General features: G+C 43.3%; 1 protein-coding gene across 7 annotated transcripts in view; it reads left to right on the top strand.

Annotated features, from left to right (window-relative positions):
• LDB2 (LIM domain binding 2) overlaps positions 1-21,730 on the top strand; it is a 391,983-nt gene that overhangs the window by 97,735 nt on the left and 272,518 nt on the right. The window lies entirely within an intron of this gene.

Genomic DNA, 21,730 nt, shown 5'->3' on the forward strand with positions numbered 1-21,730 from the left:
ACACCATTTAATTTTTTAAAATAGACTTTAAAAATTTTGGAATACTTTTGGATACACATAAAAGTTGCACAGATAGTCCCGAGAATTCCCATGTGTCCTGTACCCATTTCCCCAGTTGTTAAGATCCGATGTTAGTGTGATACATTTGTCACAACTAATGAACCAATGTTAAAGCATCATTATGAGCAAAAAAATCCATACTTTGTTCAGATTTCTTCAGCTTTTATGCAATGTTCCCAGGCTTCCACCCAAGATACCACATACCATTGAGTCATCATGTCTCCTTGTTTCCTCTTAGCTTGGACAGTTTCTCAGACTTTTCTTGTTTTCTGAGGATCTTGATCGTTTCGAAGAGTACTGGTCAGGTATTTGGCAGAATACCCCTCAATTTGGCTATGTCTGTTGTTTTTCTCATGGTTAGACAGGGGCTATTGGTTTTGAGGACAAATACCATGATGTATAGTGCCATTCTCATCACTTCATGTGAAAGCTACATATCATCAATTTGCCTTATTAGTGAAAATGTTAAGCTTGATCCTCTGGCTAAAGCGTTTGTGATGATTCTCCACTGTTAAATTATTATTGTTTTCCCTTCTTTCTATACCAAACTCTTTGGAAAGAAGTCACTAGGCACAGCTCATGCTTAAGGGGTGGGAAGTTATACTCTACCTCTTTACAAGGGGAGTGTCTACAGAAATTATTTGTAATTCTTCTGCATATGAAATTCATCTCTTTTCCCCCATTTATTTATTCAACCATTTACTTATATCAGTATGGATTCATGGATATTGGTTTTATACTTTGGGTTATAATCCAATACTATATTATGTATCTCTTTATTCAAATTGTTCCACTGTTGGCCATTGGAAGCTCTTTCAGTTGGCTCCTGCATCCCATATCCCGATCAGCAGTGTGTGTGTGTGTGTGTGTGTGTGTGTGTGTGTTTGAGCACTTCCTTACTTTCTGACACTACTAGGTACTCCAGGCTCATCTTATATATTCACTGCCCCAGCTGTAGAATTCACCATTTTTTCGAGAAGCCTTTCTTCCTTTTATTGGAGAATTGGGTGCTGGATGGGCTCATTGCTACTGAGGTGTTATTGCTTCTGGGCCCTCTCAGTGGAGGAAGTTTGAAACTATATGTATGTATACTGACCCATTTACTGTCTCTAAGCAAATGTTTCCCAAGCTTCTTTGAATACAGGCCTTCCCCCAAATGCTCAAAACATTGCTTAATATTTCTCAGAATGTTCGTATTCCATAGAAATGACTTACTACATGGTACTATAGCAACAGCATTTGTGTATCTGGGTTTCAACAACACGTATTAATAACAGTAGTCATGATGATAGTAATAGTTAATGATTATTGATGATCTATTCTGTACTAGGCATGGTGCTGGTCTTGGAACTAGGGTAGTGGGATAGACTTCTAGGTCCTTATTCTTAGGGACTTCTGTAGGTGACTTACAAGGCCTTTGATGACTGGGTCTCCGCCAATTGTGGTCTCTAACTACTCTCTCACCCCAGATTCTCTTTCTCTCTACAACCACACCCAACATCCCTCTTCCCCAGGCTCTCTCTTACTTCTAGACCTTCACAGAAAGGTCTAGATGTTTCTGGAATAATCTTTCTTTTCATCCAACCAATCCCAACTCATTCTGCATGTCTTGAGTAAAAGATTACTTGTTCAAGATTTCTCTGCCCTCAACCTGTGCTCTGCATCAAGATCCTGTTTTCAAGCATGTCTTTCCATAGAGCCCTTTACTTGCCTAGAGAAGCACTCACACCATTGATTGTACTTGGTTGGCTGCCTTCTGTTTGGATTAAGCTCTTTGAGGGAAGGACCATATCAGCCTTGCTCACTGTTTATTCTCAGTGCCTGGCACTAGTCCAGGGTGTTCAATATTCTGCAGATAAGTGAGTGAACAGATGAATGTATGAGGCATCATGGAAGGCTTCTAGGAGTTGGTGATGTTTGAGTTAAACCAAGAGAAGAAAAGATGAGGTTTCAGTAAGGTTACGAACCTTAATAGTTAAGTTAAATGGTTGATAATAGGTTGAACCATATGAAATTGTAGTTTCTCTAAGTCAAAAATGGTTGAATATTCATAAGGGTCAACCTAATGATAGCTAACACGATTGAACATTTAGTATGTGCTTTAAGGTCTTTGCATGTATTGACTCATTATTGATGTTGTCAATCCAATTAGCTAAATACTTCTATTATTTACATTTGACCAATGAAGCAACTGAGGCACAGAGAAGTTAAGTAACAGACCCAGGGTCACACAGCCCAGTAGGAAATCTAGGGCTCCAGCCCAGAATGTCTGCTTCAGAACCCTGAGCCTGTAGCCAATATCTTGAAAGCAAGGAGGGTGGGGCACATGGAAGGACATTAAAGAGGGTATGAGAAGATGAGACGTGCATTTTCCATAAAATAGAAAGTCCGTTGGGCAGATTGAAGATTAGAAAGAGTGGCAGCCATCTTGAGATGGTCATCCTGAAATTAGCAGTTTCTTTTCACCTTTTCCTTTAACCAGGGCACTTCTGACCCTCTCTTTCTGCCAACCAAGGTACCTTGAGCATGTACAGACTCCAGCCTGGCATTTCAAGGGGTTTAAAGCCAAACCATGCCAGCTCTGCCCAAGGCATCAGCTCTGCCCCACCGAACCCACTGGAGGCCACATATTTGTGCTGCTTGCCGTGGGCTTCATGGTTTTTAGCGGGTAGTTCTAAAAGGGCCCTTTTCTGGCAAGAAAGAAGACTGCTTCTCCCTCTTGCTAAGGCTATTTTCCTGGAAGTTTGCCAGTGGATTTTGGATATGGTCATATTTACTGAAAGAGGCAGCTATGGTGTTTGGCTGTTGCCATCTAAGATTTTATTGAGAGAGTGAGGAAAGGAGCCTCAGGTCCCAGACAAGTGCTTTAATTGCTCTAATGATTCTATGGAGCTTTCAAAGGCCTCAGTGAGCTTTCACATTTGTAAAATGGAAGCATGATCTGCCTGCTCCATTGAGTTCCAGCCCCTCTGAGTCCCCAGTCTACATGGTAGTTCTCAGCACACAATGGTTCAGACTGATGCTCTGCACAACTTTGCTCCAAAAACATGTTCTGTATCCTGTCTGCCCCAGCAGAGCGATATAGCATGCAAAGAGAGGTCACAAAGAGGAACCATTAAAAATCCTTCAGAATCATTTGTGAATTATTTACATGAAGGATTGAGATGTATTCAGATGTCTTTACGTCCATGAACAGACACTCTGCTGTTTGTATGAACGAATGACTGCTTACAAGACAAAACTCCCTTTAACTTGAGTAAAAACAAATCTTGGGTAAAGACCCCAGTGATTAGAAGTAAGAAGCTTGAAATGACAAGCTGATGGCTTGATGGCTTGGGCTTCAAATGGAATTCCACTGACTGAAACTTTAAGTATAATTAAGCGCAAAACACCACCTGAAGGAACACTGAGGATTTGATGTAAACCTGCAGAAACCAGAAGATTCAGCGGAGGCTCTAAAGTCACGAGGCGCATTCTGCCCGGGTTAGAGGGCGCTTTGATACTGTTTTCGCTCCTGGGAGGCGGAGCCAGAGCAGCGTGTGTAATCGCCTAAACCGAAAGGACCAGGAAAAGGGGAACAAAAGCTCGAATTGAAGGCAAAGTGCATGCCAGTTTCCACCGCTTTCCGTTCGTCAGCTGAAGGAAACCTAGAGATTCTATTGAGCACATTTAGAAATGAGGTTTCCTGATCTGGAAAATCAAATGCTTGAACTGTACAAAGAAAATAGACGCCTCAACCCTCCACTTACATAACGCGAAATCCTGTTACAACGTACCTCAGCCACGGGGGCGCTCTTCCTTCGGGACCCGACTCCTTCCCTTTGAGGTGAGGAAGGCTTGCCACCAAGACCCCTCAGACTGACGCTTTCGTCCTGCACTTGTGGAAACTATTTTACTCCCTCGCAAATATATGAGAAAATAAATGTTAGCTCCCCTCAGAGGCAGCACATTGGGACAGAATGGGTGTCCTGGGTAGGAATCAGCCAAGCCCGGCAAATCCATAAAATAGGAACAAAACATCCCTTCTAGGACTTCAGGGTGGAGAGGGCCTTTTTTATTTTTTTAACATTTGCCCGTTATTTATCATGTGGCACTTATAGTAGCAAGTTGTCCTGGAAAGACAAAATCGGTTAATACACATAGAAGGAGGAGGAAGTGAGGAGACACCCAACATTTATTAAGTGACCATGATGGACCATTATACTTATATTGTAATCACATAATTTAATTTTACTTTGTACTTCTTCTTCTTCTTCTTTTTTTTTTTTTTTTGCGGTACGCGGGCCTCTCACTCTTGTGGCCTCTCCCGCCGCGGAGCACAGGCTCCGGACGCGCAGGCTCAGTGGCCATGGCTCACGGGCCCAGCCACTCCACGGCATGTGGGATCTTCCCAGACCGGGGCACGAACCCGTGTCCCCTGCAACGGCAGGCGGATTCTCAACCACTGCGCCACCAGGGAAGCCCTTTACTTCATTTTTGTAAAAATCTATGAAGTGGGTTTTCCAGAGATGAGGTGACAGCTCAGAGAAGTTAAGTAACTCACTCAAAGTCACACAGCAAGTATGGGGCAGAGCTGAGATGTAAACCCCCAAAACCATGTTTATTTCTACCACAGGATGTGGAAAATACTTTTCAAGTGCAGTCATAGAGTGTATCATAACATTCTTTCTTTCTTTCCTCCTAGTAAAGCTTCTTGCAAGAGTTTTCGTAAAATCCTGCCTGCAGGTCACCGAGAAGAGAGCTTTTAATTGCAGAGATAGCCGGAGTAAAGGGAAGGGAACAGGGACGTGATAACTGGGAGGAATACCAGGTTTCCATATTTGTCAGCCCAGATTGGCAGGGCATTGTCTAGGGGCTTGGCACTTTCCCCATAATCAGGATGCGTCTTTTGAAAGGAAATGAGAAGTTGCTCAGAAAGAGTAATTAGATAATTGGTTCTGGGGAAGGGGTCTTGCTAGACTAGGAGTAGTTTTCAACTCCATGACACTTTTCATCCGCTTTAGAATGTGCAGTAGTTCTGAAAAATTCATCCTATGTGATGCAATGAATATTTCTTTCCTACATGATAGAAACAGAATATCATAGCTGGGACTCAGATGAGAGTTTAAGAAGATAAAATAAGGGGCAAATCAGTACCTATCTCATAGGGCTGTTATGAGGATTCAATATTGATAAAGCACTTAAAACAGACCCTGGCACATAGTAGGAATGTAGGTATTTGCTAAGTAAAAGTAGTGGGTTGCCCTGTTATCCTTACTAAGACATGCATTCCACGGGTAGTGTATATTCTTGTCAGGCAATAAAGGCTCATTAAAGTTTAATGGATGAAAAACCCAGGGTGACCATAATGGTCTCAAAAATATGTGAAATTCTCAAATCCACACCTATTTTGTTTCTCACTGAGTGTGTATATGTTTCTCATTAAGTGTATATGGGAGTGTAAGAAATTACAAAATCAATACTGAGCCTGTTCAACTTCTCTTCTCCAAAACTGGGAATTCATCTATGTAAGTCTCTTAAGATACGTGCACCCCAATGTTCATTGCAGCACTATTTATAATAGCCAAGACATGGAAACAAACTAAATGTCTATTGGCAGATGAATGGATAATGAAGATGTGATATCTATATATCTATCTATAGATATATATGTATATATCTATAGATAGATATATAGATACATAGATATATAGATACATAGATTATATATATAGATATATAGATACATAGATATATAGATATATAGATAGATAGATACAGAATGGAATATTACTCAGCCATAAAAAAGAATGAAAATAATACCATTTGCAGCAACATGGATGGACCTAGAGATTATCATACTAAGTGAAGTAAGCCAGACAGGGAAAGATAAATATCATATGATATTGCTCATATGTGGAATCTAAAAAAAAAAGATACAGGTGAACTTATATACAAGACAGAAATAGACCCACAGACATACAAAACAAACTTATGGTTACCAAAGTGGGAAGAGAAGGGGAGGGATAAATCAGGAATTTGGGATTAACATATACACACTACTATATGTAAAATAGATAAACAACAAGGACCTACTGTATAGCACAGGGAGCTACACTCAGTATTTTTTAATAACCTATAAGGGAAAAGAATCTGAGAAAAGAATAAATATATATATATATATATATATATATATATATATATATATATATATATATAATAGAACTAAATCACTGTGCTATACACCTGAAACTAACACAACATTGTCAATCAACTGTACTTCAATAAAAAATAAATTAAAAAATAAAAATAATGGGACTTCCCTGTTGGCACAGTGGTTAAGAATCCACCTGCCAATGCAGGGGACACACTACTGAGCCTGTGATCTAGAGCCCGTGAGCCACAACTGCTGAGCCCATGAGCCGCAACTACTGAAGCCCACACGCCTAGAGCCCATGCTCCGCGGCAAGAGAAGCCACCGCAATGAGAAGCCTGCGCACTGCCACGAAGAGTAGCCCCCCTCGCCAAAACTAGGGAAAGCCTGCGCGCAGCAACGAAGACCCAAAGCAGCCAAAAATAAATTAATTAAAAAATAATAATAATAAAAAAATGCCTTTTGCAGTAAAAACTTAATAAGTTTCAGAGAGAACTATTACATATAAAAATGTTTGGAGCTTCAAGTTTTAACCATGCAAGTGGGTAGCATTCCATGTGGCTCTCTGAAATGCTCAAGTTGGTTGGTGAAATGGATGCATAGAAGTTATTACAGGGGCTTCCCTGGTGGCGCAGTGGTTGAGAGTCCGCCTGCCGATGCAGGGGACACGGGTTCGTGCCCTGGTCCAGGAAGATCCCACATGCCGCGGAGCGGCTGGGCCCGTGAGCCATGGCTACTGAGCCTGTGCATCCGGAGCCTGTGCTTTGCAACGGGAGAGGCCACAACAGTGAGAGGCCCGCGTAACGCCAAAAAAAAAAAAAAAAAAAAAGAAGTTATTACAGGTAAGCACTTCATGATACCTAAAGAGTCCATTCATAATCTTCAATAAAGTGTCAGCTTATCCATATGCAGCTCCCAACCCCCTTTTCAACAGCAAGAGTGAGGAAGGTGCTACAACAAATTACTTGATTAGCTATCTTTCAAAATTAAATTGGTTCTGATCTGGATGTTGTCAAAAAAAAAAAATCTAAAGCCTGGGGAAGATTACAGTGTTTATAAATCAAAAGCATCTGCTTCTATTTGTCATGGCATTTTGTTTAAAAAAAAAAATCTTGGTTCGACAATCTCCCTTTCAGGTTTGATTGAGTTCAATACAAATGTGAAAAATAGGCAATGTATTAAAGCACAAAGAACAGGTTTTATCATGGAAATTCTAAAATGCCCTTAACTGTGGTGGTGGTGTGATGTGTCAGCTTGGCCATCCATCAGAGAAAGCTAACCCAGGAGCTGATAATGACAGGTAGTTTTATAAATAGATTTCGGGAGCCAGGCAGTTGGGTTTCTGTAGAGAACAGAAGTACACTGAGCAGAAAGTATGCTAAGAAAAGGCTGGTGTGAAGGTGCACACAGTTCTCATCTACACACCTGACTAAGTCCTGGGTTGCCTGTTTATGTCTCTGCTGAGAACGTGCAATTTAACAAGAGGCCCTTTCATAGTTACCACATTGCTTTGGGTCCTAAGCATTTTTCCGTTTCTGGTTCATTCCCAAAAGTTACTTTGTAAGAGTGTTGAGTTTAGCTCTGGCTTAACTGGGACAACTAGACAGCTCAGAGGGCCCACATCTGCGTTCTTCTCCAGTGAGTCTGTGGACGGTGACTCCAGGATGTTCTAACACTTGAAACTTTCCTCCTGGTTATCAAGGAAAATACTTATTTGTTCCATTAGACTGCTTTGTATTATGTTCTGGGGAGGCCAAAAGATTGCAGGGTCACACAGACCTAAGTCTGAATCCTGCCTTCACCCCATACTAGTTTTATCATGTAGCAGGTAGGTCAAGCTAACCAGGCTCTCTGAATCTCAGTTTGTAGAATGTGGCCAGGAAGTGCGGACATGGAAGGCGTGTGGCAAGGATTCTGTGTCTGCTATTTAGCAGGTGCATTCATCACTGCTTGCTGTTATTGATCGTAGACCTTTGAAAACGGCATAAAGGGGCAATGTTGCATTTGAGGTCACCTGCTGTGTCTTCGAGCAGATAAGTTTCAGAACTCTGAGCTTCAGTTTCCTCATCTGTAAAACAGGAATAACTATACCCATCTCATTGGGTTTTTGTGAAGATTAATGAAAGGTTTGGTGAGTGTCTAGAATGTAGTAAGCATTGAGTAAGTGGATTAATGGTAGTTGTGTTATTTTTGTTATTGCTGGTTGAGGCCACTACTATAAATAAGGAAATAATCAACTTCCTTATCACTGTACTCTGTTACATTGATTTCCTAGCATTGGAAAGTTTTGCATAACTCGTTGCTTCTTTCTTGTCTCCCCTTCTATAGAATATAAGTTTATGAGGTCAGGGAACCTTTATTTTTCTGTTTCACTGCGGTTTCCTCCAGCTCCTACTTCAATGTCTGACTCATCATGGGCACTCATAAATATTTGTAGGGTAAATGAATGAATGAATGAATGAAGGGTCTTTAGGTGGAACACCACTTCCTCCCTCCCTTTGGGGTCCCTGGGCCACTGTGCAGTAGCGCTCTCTGCCTGATGCCTGGTTGACTGTTCCACTGTGTGCCTCGTCCTCTGAGAAGATTCTCTCCACCTCTTGGCATCTTCTCAGGCCACCTCCTTCCTCTGCCTGCTGCCCCTCCCCCAACCAGCATGTGCTCAGGGAATGCACACTAATTTAACCAAAGCCAAACATAATTAGGAGAGTAAATCTGCTGCTACTGCTGCTGCTGTTGCTGGAGCAGCAGGAAAAAAAAAAGTCTTACAGTGCATTCCAAAATGAAATCCAGTCTGGAGGCCTCTTTGGACCCCCTACTGTTAGTGCAATGGCTGTGCCTAGGTGTCCCCTACCCCACCAGGCTGGGAGGGGAAGAGTTAATTGCACAGTGGCACCCCTTGGCTGCCAGTAGTGTCGAGATAACATCCACCCTACGCATGTGCTAGTTCTTAAGGATTCACTGTTGATATTTGACACAAGACCATGCCAAATCCCAGCTGCTTCTTTCCTTTGTTCATGTGTTCCTTTAGTTCTTTTGTTCATGCATTCATTCATGTGTTCACTTATTCATCCACTTACCAGTGCTTATCCAGGTTCTGCTCTTGTGCCAGGCACTGTGCTGTGTGTTTGAATTACAGCAGACAGTAGAAGCTGGTGCAGAGCGTGGGTGTCTTGGGGGCTGGCAATGTTGGGAAGACTAGTCTAGGAGGTGCCCCTTGGTTTCTCTTGGTTTCTGCTTAGACACCTGAATAGAGCTCATGCCATAGATCTCACAGGGACAGGAAGGCTCAGCATTTGAAGAACTAGCATAGCAAGTACTTGCCTCTGACTTTGGTTTTACATCTATTTGGGTTGCTTGAGGTGGGGGAACCTGACTCCACAGCACCTCCTTTCTATTATCACCCCTGAAGTGCCTCTTCAGCCATTCCTTGGATCGTGCCCCCATGGACAGTAGAGTCTCGTGTTAATAGAATGTAATATGGCTCCTTGGGCACTCTTGCCGTAGGTGAAAGGCTATTGAAGAAGCTCTTGGGAATTTCTCTTTTTTTTTTTTTTTCCGGACGCGCAGGCTCAGCGGTCATGGCTCACAGGCCAAGCCTCTCCGCGGCATGTGGGATCTTCCCGGACCGGGGCACGAACCCGTTTGCCCTGCATTGGCAGGCGGACTCTCAACCACTGTGCCACCAGGGAAGCCCTTGGGACTTTCTTGAAGCCAGATATCACACATCTGTCTGCGTCTTCTTGCCTAACTCCCATGCCCAAACTTCACTACTGTACAGGGAACACCAAGCAGGAGCAGGGGAAGGAAGCACCCTAGCAGCCGGAAAGCAAGATGATGAAGCATCCGTATCTGAGCTTAGTTACATTCAAACCTAAGTGGTAGGAAGCAAATCTGAATTCAGGTCCTGACATACCTCCCACTCCCCGTTTCTGATAATAATTTTCACAATGTAGTGAGTGCTTGCAGTAGGTCTTGAACTTTATTAAGCTCTTTATACATGGAAGTGTGCTGAACCCTTACAACTGTCCTGCAAGGCTGTGAAAGGATTCCCATGTTTGAGTAACAAAATCAAGGCTTGACAATAGGCGGTGACTTGCCAGGGCTATATGCCTTCTAAGGGGCAGAACTACGGTTTGAATGAAGGTTAGCCCTTATTTTGCTACGGTGGCGTCATCTTGTTTGCTTATAATAAATTTTGTTGCACCCTAGGTTTATTACCTATTTACTCTTGTGTGTTCTCTGTTGGCCATACGCTTTTTGAGGCAGGGCTGTGTCTTTAGGTTCCCTCTCTGTCCCCAGCCCTTAGCACAATCCCTGACTTAGCATGGCCGTTCCCCACACATTTATGGAATAAAAGAGGGAACAAATGAATCAATGCCACTTCAGCACCTGGTACTTCTTCCGTCCTCCGCAGCAGCCTTGAAAAAACTCAAGCTTTCTCACAGAGAAGATTTTCATCTCTATTTTGTGACTTACTTTATTTAAATATCAGCAGTGAGTCCCCTCCCTTTCAGGGCCTGTAAGACAGCTCCGCTTCTGAGGCAAGCCAGCTGGGAGAAGGAGAGTGTGTTGGGTCATCACCCTGCCAGCGCCAGGGATGCGTTCATGAGGAATCCGGAGTCTGCAGAACTTGGGCTTCGGTTTGGTGCGGGCAGGAGAGGCAGGTGCCTGTGGTTTCTGGTGAGGCACGAGTATTTCCCAAGGACAGGAAGGCTCGGCCATTTGAGGAGTTGCAGTTGTTCTAAGTCTTACATCAACACTGAGAGGGAGGAGAGAGTGCAAGAGGAGAACTTAAGTCCTGAGAGCATGGCTCTTCCCCTTTCTCAGCCCTTACTGTCTGGGCCAACCATTTGGCCCTTAGAATATGCTACCATGATGTCTGTGTTTGCGTGTGTGTTCATGTGTGTGTGGCTCGCCACCCAGCCAGGGAGACTAAAAATTCATTCCTGGTGGGACCTGTTTGCATCCCCAGGCTCCAGTTTCTCATACTTAAGAGGGTCATCATGTAGGAGAGGAAAAACATCTTTTTCCTCTACCCATCTTAGGTTGTCCAGCTAGGACCCTGCAGATTAGACTGATTTACAAGAGAAAAACAAACAGGAGTTTATCCATATGTGCATCACACATACAAATGGGACCATTCAGTGAAGACTAACTCAAAGAGGTGGTTAGAACTTGGACTTATATAGCATTTTAAGGTAAGAACAAAATATTTGTAGAGAATTGACAAGACAAAGGAAAAGGGCTTTGAATTTCTAGGAGCAGCAAATTGTGGGAAGGTAAATATATAGGTAACTCATGGAAGATAAGGGCTAGTTAGCAAAGTTTGTTATGTAGATTCCTCTAGTGCTAATAAGGTTCTAAAGTTGTCTCTGGTGGTAATTTCTATCCTTCCTAGTAGACAGGGGAGGGGGAAAATCTTTACAAATTTAGGTCCTGCTTTTAAGCAAATAGGGGGAAGGCAGAGGGCTAACTTGTATCTGCTTCTTCTCAGTTGCCTTCAGTTCTAAATAATGCTTATGCCAAAGTGGCATATTTGGGGGTGGCATATTCTGATCCCCTTCACCAGTCAGCAAATATGTATCAATATTGGGAGCCCACAACTGCCGGGCAGCTCAGGACTACAGCAGTGAGCACGGCAGATAAAAATGTCTGCTTTGTTGAGCTCACATTCTAGTTGGGGTAAGACAGACAATAAACAAATAAACATGTAGGAGAGCAGATGCTCCAAACTTTTGTGGTGGATAATGATGCCGACTATAGCATTCGCCAGCTCTGCTAATGAGTCTCCCTGGAAACTTGAGTGGTTGATAAGCGTATTAAGAACCTAGAAAAGTCATACGAGTAGATTGGCCGACTTAGGAGTTACAGAAGCCTGTGGATCATGATAGATGCAGGATTCTGTCAATTACATTCTGGCTGGGAAGAAATTCAATTAAAATGTATATGTTGAAACTTTCTTCTTAAGGTATTTGTTCCAGAAATCAGAGCTCCCTTTTAGTGGTTGTTAATATCAGGAAATGAATATCTGATTACATTTTTCAAAGGCGAGTCCCTTAGCAGCAGGTGGAATCTCATCTTATCACAGCTTCTGCATAATTCATTTTGGGGGAAATCTCTTGAGTTTTGTTTTCAAAACTTGAGGAGACAAATGAAGCTGGTTTGGGGGTCATAGGAGTTTTTAACCTTTCAGGATAAGCAAAAATACCTAATGTCATTCCAGGAACAGACCCTGAAATGTGGATTCCTTGAGAAATGACAAAGGAGCTAGGGCACAGGCAAGGGGGAGGAAGTGTGAGCCTGCAAAAAGCCAGCCAGCAAGTGTGTTTTGCACGCTGCCTTGTTTATCCATCAGGCATGTCTTGGGAACCACTTTGCGTGCTTGGCTAGGTCTTATTATCATCACAGGAACATTATAGAACATTGTTTTCTTTTGCCTGGTCCAGTGGCTGCCTTGCCATTGAAGCCACAATAGGCAATGCTTGCACATTGCATTTTGGCCTGTTTGTGGAGCCGGAATGGGCACCTGCTACTCTGTGTTATGGTGATGTGTCCTTCCTCATCACACAGCCCTTCTGTGTCTCAGCAGAGCACAAGGGATTCTCCCGCGAGCTGCCCCTGCCCTCTTCTGTTCTGGCCTGGCCTGTGGTAGAACTAAGACCCAGGAAGTGACTGGGGAAAAGTTGGAAATGGTTTGCACTTTGGTCTGGGCTCTTTCTGAGCACTGGGGTAACTGGCCTGGGGTCCTCGGGGCTCTTGGATGGAGCCATGTTTTTCATGCCAACAGACATTTTCTTTGTGTCACCTTTAATTTAACCACCCAGAGAATTTCTCCCAGGCTTTAAAAAAATAAACATATTTGTGCAAAATTGAGGTCATTAATTTTATATATATACATGTATATGTATAACTTTATATAGTGCTTAGTTTATTCACTATTGGATCATATGCTCTTTCTATGGTATTAAAAATTGGAAAATAACTATTTTCCTTAATTATAAAGCAACACCCATTGCCTTCATCCACTCGGGCAGCTATAACAAAATACTGTAAACTGAGTGGCTTAAAAACAATAGAAGTTTACTTTTCACAATTCTGGAGGCTAGATGTTCAGGATCAAGGTTCCGGCATGGTCAGGTCCAGGTGAGGGCTTTCTCCTAGTTGCAAAGTACTGTCTTTTCACTTTAACTCCACATGGCATAAGGAAGGAAGGGGCTAGCTAGCTCTCTCTGGGGTCTCTTGTGTAAGGGCACTAATCCCATTCATGAAGGCTCCACCCTCATGACCTAAGCACCTCCCAAAGCTCCCACCTCCTAATTCCATCACATTGGGCATTAGGTTTTAACATGAATTTGGAGAGGACATTCAGATCATAACACCCATTTACTGCAGAAAATTAGACACTGTGGAGGATTGGAGGGTATCTAAGTGTGGGAGAGAAAAGGGATGTGGTAGACTATGCCCAAGGAGCCAGATCTTCAACACTACTTTATTGTTAAAGTAAAGAAAGTATGATAGTGAAGAAAAAAATGGATGTTTCTGTCATTACTTTAGGGAGAATAAAAACAGGTACAGAAATGCATGAGGTATATAACAGGCTAGGGAGAGAGTTGTTGGGAGAAATCAGAAGGAAAGAGATTGATGGGTTACCATGGCAGGTTGGGATGAGACACCAGAGAGCCTTGAATAGTGTACTGAGGAATTTGAGCTTTATTTTCTGAGTAGGGGATTTTGCTCAATACTTTGACAAGTGGAGAGAAGGATCAGGAAGAAGGAAACGTTCTGAGGTTGTTGTTGACCTGAAGGCTTGGAACCAGCCTCTGAGACCCTAGAAAGAGATATGTATCTTATCTGCCTCTAAGATTGGGTCGTGGTCTGGAAGCCTGGAGTGCTGGCATTATGTGTTCCTTTGGAAATCACTACCATTGTTGCATAACCCCATAATTTTGCAGGTCCAAAAACTGAGATCCAGGGAGTGGAGCAAATTAGAGAGACATGGCAATGGTTATCAGAGCATGTCTTTGTGAGTGAGTTGCCTGTCTCTCCAAGCCTCAGTGTCTTCGTCTATAAAATGGGACGAGAGAGTACGAGCCTCACAATGTTGTTGAAGGGATTAAAAGACACAAAGCATGTAAAGTATTTAGCATTGATGTTTGGCATCTGTAACAGTAACAGTAACTATTCAGGTAGCAGTAACTATTTTCACTGTCGGCAGTCATTGTCATCACCATCCTCATTATTTGTGTAGTGCAGGTAGTGTAGCATTAGTGGTTGATAAAACCTAATGTCAACCCCAGAAAAAAAAGAAAAAAAAAAAAAACTAATGTCAAATGACTAGTAAAAGGCAGATCTTAAGGCATCTTTGCCATGAGCACTGGCCCAGGAACAAGGCCTTAAGAATACTTCCCTGCCTGCTGATGGTCTGCCTAATATAACATTTTTAATCACAAGGCCCTTGAAGATATATTTAAAAAAATAATTCAGTTTCATATCCATGATAGTGAGGGCCATTGGTCATCCTGTAATTGGGTTCTGATGAAGATGTATTCATTCTCGTCCTGGCCTCTTTGGTATTGTAGTGGATTTAACCTATTGATTTCTTTCAGCCCCAGGTAGAGACACATAGGACTCTATTTACCTGTGTCTCTGTTTCAGCAGAATTAGGACATGGGTTTGTTTAGAGGCTTCCTGTCCAGCTCTGCCTCTGAGCAGATCTGTACCTTCTCTTGTTCTTCCAGCTGGTCCCAGTGTGGGTGATAAAACACTTCCCACGCAGAGCTTACCCAGATGCTAGGCCCCGGTGCCAGCAACTTGGCCATCCCAGAGGGCACTTTCTGGGTCTGTGACTTTCACACACATGCACAGGTACAAGGCTCTCCCTCATGTCCTGCCTGGATCACAGGGCTAGGAGGTGACAGACACTTGGTCAGGAGAAGAAGGAAAAATAAGAAGATATAACACTGTCAGAGACATGCTATGCTCATTACAGATATTCACTCATTCATTGTGAGGTTTGGTGCTTGATAAAAGTTGCGGGTTTAAGTCATGCAAGAAGTGTATTTGGGTCTCTACCCCCATGTGTTTATGAGACAGCTGCCAGGTGATGCAGGTTCCACAGGGGCTGAGCTCCTTCCTCTCTGGGTGGGGCCTGCCTGCCTGGTCTGTGTTGTGCAGGAGAGGAGAGAGTGTGTCTAGCTTACACGGGCCTGCTGGACAAGTAAAAGATGTAGGGCCCCTTTATGAAACTCAGGCCCAGAGAGACACTAGACAAACATGTGTCCCTGGAGACCTCATATTTTAATGACTTTGGGATCTGAACCCGTACTGAAAAAGCATGAACAGATTTGGGGGTACATGGTGAGTAGAAAGACCTCTGGAGACACCCAGGCTTGGATCTGAGTCCTGGATGTGCTTTAATGTTCTCAGCCTCAGTTTCCTTATCTGTAAAATGGGACAAGTGATCCTTTATCTTGAAATTTTGTGGGGATTAGATACGAAGTATGCAGAGTGCTGATACCATATATCAGCTAGGCAGACTAGCAGCTAGTAATTATTCAATAAATTTCATTTGTTCTTATTTCTTGTCTACATAGAGAACTTAAGTTCTATGAGATAGGTAGTGTTATTATCTCCATTTTACAGACGAGGATGTTAAAACACAGATGTTAAGTAACTAGCCAACATCATACAGTAAGTAAGTGGCCCAGCTGGGATTCAAATCCAGGCGTCTGATCTTAAATCCCATGTTCTTAATCATTACGTTATTCTGGCTTTTACAGGAAGGCTGCTGGTTCAAATGTACTGAGGTGTCCTGTAATTACTGTGTTCAAGTCATGAGGTCTGGCTGGAGTTGAGTGAATGCGGGAGGGAATATAAGGAGGTGAAGACAGAGAGGTGAAGGCAGCCAGCTGATAGCTGTGGGCCCCATGGGCTATTCTAAAGACTGCCTTTTCCTCTGCATTGATTGGGAACTACTGGGGGCATTTGAGCAGAGATGAGACAGGATTTGTGTTTTGAACCCCTGTATTTTAATTCCCTCTCTTCTTCTTAATAATTGCTGGCATTTATTGGGTGCTGACTGCATTCATTATTATGCTAAGTGCTTTATGTGCCCTTTCTTATTTAATTCTCAAGCCAAATTTGCGAGGTGGGAATTTCCAGCCCCAATCTACAGATGAGGAAACTGAGGCTTAGAGAGTCTCAGAACTTGGTCAAAGATCCCATAGCTTGTAAACAGTATAATCCAGTTTGGGTTAAAACAAAGTCTGCTTGGTTCTGGAACCAGTGTTCTTTTTCTCTCCTATCTCCAAAGAGTTTCTTATCTGCTCTTCTGTTGTGGTCCACAGACTTAGTCCCAAATGGTCCCCCCAAGGGAGGGCCCCACAACTGAGTTAGTGCTCCATTGCCAACTTATCAACACCAAGGGGAGGGGATTTCTCTTAATGTCACCTGCCATTATATCTCACCAAGCCCCCTCATGGTACAGCTGGAGAAGGTGGGATGGTGACAGTGACACTCATGAAAATCAGAAATCTCTGAGCTGGTTGACATGAATTCTAGTTTCAGGTGTACCAGCAACTAGTTGTGTGATCTTAAGCACAGTGCTTATCCAACTGTAATCAAGAGTGCCTGTGAATTTGTGTTTCAATGTCTATCTTCCCAGAAGCCTTCAGGAGGATAAGGTCAGTGTTTATCTCACTTCTTGCTGCATCCTCATTTCTTGGAGCAGTGTTTGACACATAGCAGAAGGCCAGTTACTATTTGAGTGAAAACTAATAATAGCTGGCTATTATGGAGTGCTTTCTCCCTACCAGGCACAGTAAGTACATTTTTCCATGTCATTGAATAATGACAACTATTTAAGGGTGGATAATATTATCATCATCTCCATTTTACAGATGAGAGAAATTGAGGCCAGCAAGTCTTAGCAACTCATTCAAGATCACACAAATAAATACATAATGAAGGTGACCTCAGTGTCAATGACCTTGGATAGAAAATTAGAGACTCTAATTAGCTTAGGTCTGAGGGTCTTTCCAGTTCTAAAATTAGACCTAAAGAACCTGACTCCCAGCGTAAAGCTTTTTCATCCCCATCTCATTGTCTCCCTGTAACTCAGAGGAGGGAACTTTTAGGACAAACGCATGGTTTTCACAAAGCTCATTTTATATCTTTCTTTGTGTTCGCTTTTTCAGGGAAACGCAGTGGGACGGATGAGTTAGCCTGGCCATCTAGCTGGGGCGGGTAGTGAGCTGGAGAGGAGTCTCTTTGCAGAACTTGGCTTAGGTGGCTCAGGGATTTGAACTTGGGCTGCTGCTGGCAGGACTCCTCACCGCTGCTCAGCGAGGGATGGTTATGCAATTTGCTTTCCCTCCCCAAGTGCACCACAGGATGCCTGGTCTTCTTGAAATTGCTCTCATTTAAGAATCTGTCTATTTTGAAGCAAATGCATCGTCTGAAACCTTTTATGACTATAGAAATCTAACTGCACTTTCGAAGCACAGATGGCCCGGGTTTACCTGCCTGTCTTTTTCACTCCCACTGTTACCCACATAGGAAGGCGACTGGATGGCAAGTTAAATATCTCTTTGACTTTGGCCCCATCATCTTGGATGATGAGAGGAAATGAAATTGTCTTTTGAAAAAGAGAGGAAAGACTCAGGGATGATTAACCTGGAGAGGAGGAAGGGCCATGGGGCCCTGGCTATGTCCTCGAATGCTTGAAGGTCATTTTTAACAGAAGGAGACCAATATTCAGGACCCTCAGGTAGTAAACCAGCCCTGATGCTGAGTAGCCAAGGAAAATGTGTGACTGGGCAAGCTAATTTCCCCCTCACCCCCTTACCTCACCCTCTTCAGTGCAGTTGACTGAATGCAATAGCCAGATATGTCCAAGAATGCTTATTCTAGATTATATACAAGGTTCCTGCCGTTCTTAACTTGCTATGGTAATCCCACTAGTAGAAATTAAGCGTGAAATTCTTTTGACTTCTTTCATTTTCTTCTCCAAATTGCACAATCCTCTTCCATTATTTTTTTAAACTGTTAAAATGATGAAAATAAGGCACCATCTCCATTTGCTGTCACAGGATTTATTTTTTTCCTCGTTCATTCTTTTGACAAATGTTATTGAGTGTATTGCCCTGTGCCAGACACTGGGATTAGAGAAAGATGGACTTAATCTGTACCCTCATGCAGCAAAAAGTCTAGAACAGGAGACAGACAATAAACACAGGAGTAAATAAAACACACAAAAATATCATTATTTGTATAAGTAGTATGAGGAAAATGGACTGAGTCTAAATAGAGGAGACATGTCCTCTTTTAGATAAAGCTTGTTTGACAGGGTCTCCCTGAGGAGGTGACATTTAAGTTTCCTTAAGTACCTAAAGAATGAGGAGGTAGAAACCATGGAGGAAAAACTGTATTTCTCTATCAATGAAAATATAGGTCTTTCTTTCCAGACCTCAATCCAGTATGTTTTCTCTCTTTCTCATAACCTTATTGTCTCTCTATATATCGGGTCTTTCAATTTTCTTCTTTAAAAATTTATTTTATTTACTTAATTTTGGCTGCGTTGTGTCTTTGTTGCTGCGCGGGCTTTCTCTAGCTGCGGCAAGCAGGGGACTACTCTTCGTTGCGGTGTGCGGGCTTCTCATTGCGGTGGCTTCTCTTGCTGTGGAGCACGGGCTTTAGGCGCACGGGCTTCAGAAGTTGTGGCACATGGGCTCTAGAGCGCAGGCTCAGTAGTTGTGGTGCACGGGCTTCGTTGCTTCGCGGCATGTGGGATCTTCCCGGACCAGGGCTCGAACCCATGTCCCCTGAATTGGCAGACGGAGTCTTAACCACTGCGATACCAGGGAAGCCCTAGGGTCTTTCCGTTTTCTTCGTGCAATTAAAAAAACATTTATTGAGCACATCCTATGTGTCTTGAACTGTGCTATATGCATTATTATTTTTAAATGTAATGCATATTTTAACTCTGTACGGTAGGAATTGACATCAATGAGGCAATGGTCGCTAAGAAGGTTAAGCTATTGGTCTACAGTGAGATGCCTAATAAACATTAGAGCTCAGATTTGGACTCTGGGCTGGTTGATTCCTGTGTCTATCATCTCTCCACTGAGTCCCAGGACATCTTTGGGGATGTCCTGGGCATATCTGGGCTCTGGGTGCATGGAGGTGGCTGAGATCCTCTCCACTGAGGGAAACTGTCTCCATACTCTGGCCTTCTGTTTAGGATTCAGAGGCTTCTGTTTCCATCACTGAGAGGAGCTCATACTATAACTTGTAAGGAGAATGGACTAGGAATACGCGAGCAGCGGCTCATGATCCAGGCTAAATTTAGAACCAGAATGCAGACAGCAGAGACACAAGGCTGAGATCTCAAGGGCCATGCAGAAGGAGATATATAATTTGTGGCAGTTTCTTTAGCTTCCCTGAGTGCTTCAGAATGAGTCTTCCTACAAGGTATCTCCAAGAGGGAGCCCTGCACTGGGCTTGTGCCTCCCCCTTGGCTGAACACAGACCAAGAGATAAAGCAGAAGCAGAGGAGATAGAGCCCTGAGCTGAGGGAGGCTGAAAGGGAGAAGGCAGGGCAGTGAGGGGTCGGCAGCCAGCCCCTGACCTACTTCACTCCTCTTCCCCTCTGGTAGACTGAATACATCAGGGGGAGAAGAAGAATGTGGGTCACCCCTCACACTTTGGCATACCCATGTGTTCAGCGGAGAGTAAAATTCTGTCATACTGAATCCATCAGACAACCAGTGCTCGTGAAAGTAAATCTATTTTCCAGAATCAAAGACTAAGGTGTAGCCAACTGTCCTGGGTTGAATAGTACATTCTCCTCGTATCCCTCTCTCCCAAATCCTAGACTCTCAGAATGTGACCTTATTTGGAAATAAGGTCTCTGAAGATGTACCTAGTTAAGATAAGGTCATACTGGGTTCGGGTGGGTACAAATCCAATGAATGGTGTCTTTATGAGAAAATAGAGACACAGAGACAGACACACACAGGGAGAAGGCCATGTGAAAGCGGAGGCAGAGATTGGAGTGATGCAGCTACAAGCCAAGGGATGCCAAGGATTGCCTGCAACCACCAGAATCTAGGAAAGAAGCATGCAGCAGATTCTTCCTGATAGCACTCAGGAGGAACCAAGTCTGCTGGCACCTTGATTTAACACTTCTAGACTCCAGAACTGTGGCAGCATAAGTTTCTGTGGTTTTAAGCCACCAGTGTGTGGCCATTTGTTACAGCAGTCACAAGAAATTAATACAGCCGCCAACTTAACAGTGAGGACCTCTGAAATTCCATTCCTCAGGCCAGGTAGCATTACCAACTGTCAAGTGCCAGCCACTCCTTGGTACCCTGACATGTTCTTCACCTCACATCCTACTGCAGGGGGCTGCTTTCTCTTTCTCTCCATCTCCATTCTGAACTCCTTATGGGCAGAGACCCAGATTTAATTCTTAGCTGTTTCCCCAGCTCCTGGAATATACTTGGTACTCAACAAATATTGAAAGGATAAATGAATAAAATAGACACTTCTTGGCTACAGCAGTCTTTCCAAAACTTCAGAAACTCCAAGCAGCCTACCATTTTATGCATTCATTGTACTGATGTTATTAAGTGCCTACTGTGTGCCAGGAACTGTGCTCGGAGCAGGGAACATGGTGGTAAACAAATAAAAGCTCAACATTTCTGCTTTCTCATGGCTTATTATCTAGAGAAGAGATTGGGCAAGGGCATAGGTTAAACCAGCAGATACACTGATGTATTAATAGGTAGTTTTGGAGGGCGATAAGTGCTCAAAAAAAAAAATCAAACATGATAATGGGTAGAGTAACTGGAGTTTCCTCAGTTTGATGCTGCTCGAAAGGTCTCTCTCTGGCATTTGAGCTGAGACCTAAATAATAAGGGGGATTCAAGTCTGACGCTTTGGAGGGCAAGCCCTACAGGCAGAGGAAACAGCAAGTGCCAAGACCCGGAAGCAGAAATTAGCATGCGGTGTTGGGAGCACAGAGAAAAAGACTGCTGAGCAAGGTCCAGGGGCCCCAGGGTAAGGAACGATATCAGTGAGATAAACTTGTCTCCTTTTTCATCTCCTGAAGCCGGCAGAGTTCCAGTTCACAGGAGAGTGACTTATGTATGTTTCTGCGGTGAGGGAAGTTGCTTAAAATCAAAATTACGTTGGATGTTTATGGCTGGCAAAGGGGAGCCCCAAGGATGATCAAATCCTGCTAAGGAATGGGGCTAGGTTTTTATCAAAGCCAAAGGGAGGAGAAGCCAGACCTCGAATTTTCTCCTCCTGAGATCATTGGTCTGAATGGCCACCCATGGAGGCTTGGTTATGCTTGTCTTTGTTTTGTTTACAGCGCTGTGTTCTTTGTGCTCTAGCAGAAGGCAAGGAAGACTGGACTTTTGGAGATCATGCCTCTGGCTGATTTGAGCCCTGTGTCACTGGTACCAGCTTTTCAGCCATTCTGTGTCCTGCCGTTGGGTGGAAGGGATTTGAGAAGTGGCCTCATGTTAAGAA

This window comes from Mesoplodon bidens (assembly GCF_964165515.1).
Source record: "Mesoplodon bidens genome assembly, chromosome: 1".
Lineage (NCBI taxonomy): Eukaryota > Metazoa > Chordata > Mammalia > Artiodactyla > Ziphiidae > Mesoplodon > Mesoplodon bidens.